Genomic DNA, 4,012 nt, shown 5'->3' with positions numbered 1-4,012 from the left:
CCGCACGCCTCGCGAGACCAAAAAACCGCGCGCTACCCAAGCCCCGCGAGAGGCGGCGGCGCTGTCGCGAGGCTGCTCGCTCCGCCCCTTCCCGGGCCCGGGCGGAAGCCATCTTGACTTCTGGCAGGCGCCGCGCATGGCTGGGGATCGTTCCGTTCCGCTCGGCTCGCGTCGCCGCTTCCCCGCCTCGGGCCCCAGTCCTGAAGCGCTTTCGGGGCTCCCTGTCCAGCGGGGAGCCGCCACACGCTGAAGTGAGCCCTGGGCCTCGGCCGTGATGACGGCCGTGTCGGTTAACCCGCGGTTCTGGCCCTGAGGCGTGCACGCCGCACACTGTCAGAGCCGCCACCGGCCACGCACAGTGTAGTGAGACTGCCCGGTCTTCATGGTCCCGCTTCCATCTGCCAGCGGGAGCGGCACCGGTATCCGACGCTGTGTCTCCACCTGGAGAGCCTGGGCGTACCAGGGGTCGATGATCTCCCATCAGCGCAAGGACCTACTCGAACACTTTTGATGTGTGCCACGAGAGGGCAGAGGAACTCTAAAACCCAAATGAGAGCTGTACTTCCCTGAACCGATGGCGAACCCTCTTCCCCAAAACATTAAACATTTGTAGTGTTCAGAACACAAACACGTTAGCTTCACCTAAATAACACAGGCTGGCCAAATTACTTCGGGCTTATCACTTCAGATCCATAAGAAAACGCTGTGCCAATAATTTCTTGCACCTGACTCAAGTAGATTTTTACACTCGCTCCACACGTGGGGACCAGAGCTCCTGGCTCTAAAAGAGACCTGGAAAGGGAGTGAGGAGGAGGAAAGCAGAACAAACAAGTCTAGTAATAACTGAGTCTGGATGGCATTCTTGTAATTCCCAAAGCCTTAGAGGCTGATTCTGGATGTTGTAATGTGGTTTATGGAAAAGTGATTCTGTTTTGCAAGGCATAGTTTGGAGGCTAACTTGAGATATTTCTACATCAATGTGAGGGAACATTAGCAGGGAGGAATGTTATTAACCCCCTAATAAAGTTATTTTATGGGCATTGTGGCAATTGAACGCAGTCTTTTTCAGGTTTCTGTTTCACTTGCAACTAGTTCACAAGACATCACAGTGGATAAACAAAACCTTTATTTTCCAAGGCACCTCTCATTCTGTAAGACCTAAAGTGCTTTCAAAACTACACCATTAGAGTAGAATAGTCACCTTGATGACAACTGAAATGCATCCAAACTGGCATATGATGGTGGCTTAAGTGGCTCCCAACACCAGCTACAGGCAGGAAGTGGGGATGAAAGTGTAACTACAGGAGCACTCAGGAAAATGAAATTGCAAAGATTTTGGCTGGGATATAAATGTTAACACTTATGCTTCTTTTAAAAAACACCATAAGATCTGTCCTGCCCAGAAATTGTAAGAAGCACAATTTATATCTCTTATTCAAAGAAAATAAGCCTCTCAGTAAAATACATAATAGAATACAAATGTTCCATCTCCCGTATCCATACAGCTTATTTTGCAATATCATTAAAACCATTTTTAGAATTATCAGACTGTGAGACATACACCACCTTACCTCAGATTATCACTTAAGTCAGACAATTTTGTGTCAGCCATTTCCTGCTCTGCCCAACACCTTGTCTATAAACAGGGGCGGAAAGAGATTTGCTGGTGGGGAGTGGAGTTGTCGCTCTCTGTGGACAGCTCAGCATCATGATTGGCATTAATTTTTGCAGGGAGAGACTGTGCTGTTGTGTAGTAACCCTCATCTTCCCTCCCACGACTGCCACCATGGCTGCATCCACCCTTGGCCCAGGACACCCTGCTATGTTCTGCAACAGGAGAGTGGCTCTGTTAGCTTCTAGGGGAGTATTTGCCTTTGTGTGCAGGATGTTTCTGTGTTCAGCCTGTTGGTATTTAGGGCTGGAATGTTATTTTCCCTGTTTATTGGTAAAAGTCATCAGAAATAAATGACAGAATGGTAATTAATTAGTCATCTCTTTGGTGACATTCAGATATCCAATACCCACAAAACTTGATGCGGTGAAAGACTTTGTAAAACATGCCTTTAAAAAAAAAAAAAACCAAAACCAAAAACATTCTGGGTAAATGCTACCAGATCAGTCAGTTGTGGCTGTAGCCTGTTGGACACATACCATGGTCTGTTCTTAACATCCCACAGACAGACAGACAGAAGGGGAGTGTGCAAAAGATTCATGTCCACTCTTGAAGACAAGGGCACTTATCCTGGCTTAGCACACGTGAGTAAGGTGATGCCAACATCCTCCTCCAGATCCAGCTATAACTGTGGAATGAGTAAGTGCTGCTTGTCGCTGCTTCTCTCCAACTGCTCTCAAGACTGGGACTAAGGTATTTGATATTGATAGTCTGAGGTAACAAGGGGAATAAGGCAGTGTTTATGTAAATTGTTCATGGGGTAGATTCTTAGGGATTGGGAGTAGGACTCTTTCCACCAGCAAACAATGTTAAATGGGTAGAGCTGGTAGCACCTTCCATAAATGTAGCAGGATCCAGAAGATTATGCGTCTCCGTGTCATAAATCTCCACTCACTGCTTAGCCTAAGCAAAGTAGTTGTAACATGTAACTTCTATACAGAAGTAATCTCTTTTACCTCAGTAGTCAATGACTTGTTACTGCAGTGCAGAAAGTCACTGGTCCATCACCTTTATTTTTGGAAGATGAAAGTCTCTCATAACACACCTGAACACTTATACAGTATAGTGCAAGGTGCAGAGAAAGATGAACCAAATGGCACAGAGAGGGCTGGGAGAAATTACAGTGCAAGAGAGCAGATAAGAGTTAGAAAAATTCAGATTGTAAACAAAGACGGTTCTGTTCTCAGGTTGGCCAAGTGGCTGCTGCTAAGTCGCAGTCACCTTTGAGATTTACTTGTCACTCTGGTATGCAATACAAGAATGCATGTTGTTTCATCATGCTCCTTGCCTGCACAGGTTGCCTAACTAATTTACTACAAACTGTAAAAGTAATTCCTTGTACTAATTGCCCTGTCTGCTGAATAGCCAAAGAGGAAGCTGGGACTTTGAAATAAAATGGTTTTCTCTAGAAGAGAAAAGAAAGACATACAGATTCAGGTTATTTTGTCCTTGTCTTACTTGTTCACAGTATATGTACGAGGCTTTCCTATTCCTGAGCAAATGAGAAAGTCTCCAAAGCACTGTGACAGATAGCAAGTGTCATCCCTGAAGATTGCTCACTGATCTTCAAATTTAAATTTTGGGGTTTTTTCCCTTTTTTTTTTTTTTTTTATTAAGAATCAGTGACTGCTAAAATGGAGCAGTAACAGCCATGGACACCCTGGTTGCTCTTCCTGATAGTAACAACCCATACTTGCTATGGCTAAAAGAAATACTGTAGCAGAATCCTCTTTTCCATCCACAAGCCCAGTCTTCAGGCGGTCAGAAATTTCAGAGATCATCAAGATCAGTGGACTGGCAAGTTTAACTAAATCTCCTGTAACTTAAACATCCATTTGGGAGATGTGCAGGAAAAAAAGCACTGAAGTAATCTGGGGTCTCCATGTAGCCAGCATGCTATATATACAATAACGCTAGATGGCTGCACAGTCTCCAAGAAATTGCTGTTGCCTCTCAAGTTTAATTATCTAGCTTGTGGTCCTGAAATATATACGGTAAGATGTGTTGATCGGTGAAGTAGGAGCATGTTTGTGTGCCAGCCCCTCTGTTTTAGTAGGCAATCAAGTTTTCCTCTGTGCTGGCAGTCTGAGCTGCATGGTACTAGGAATGGTATTTGCTAGCAGCTGGACTGAAACATCCCACCAAATAACAAGAATATTGTGCTACAGTTATGCAGTCTTCCTCAAGATTTGCTATGCCTCCATCAGCAGGAGCTGAACCACATGTAAAGCAGCTCCTGAGACACCCATTTCCAACCCGGCCTTTTGAGTAACCTGAAATCCCTGTAACTGCCAAGAAAAGGGTGGGGTGTGCAGAAGGAGGCAGAAACCTCTACAGCCA

Source organism: Tyto alba, unplaced genomic scaffold (assembly GCF_018691265.1).
Source record: "Tyto alba isolate M040663 unplaced genomic scaffold, T.alba_DEE_v4.0 Super-Scaffold_1, whole genome shotgun sequence".
NCBI classification, from domain to species: domain Eukaryota; kingdom Metazoa; phylum Chordata; class Aves; order Strigiformes; family Tytonidae; genus Tyto; species Tyto alba.
This window is presented reverse-complemented; position numbering follows the sequence as displayed.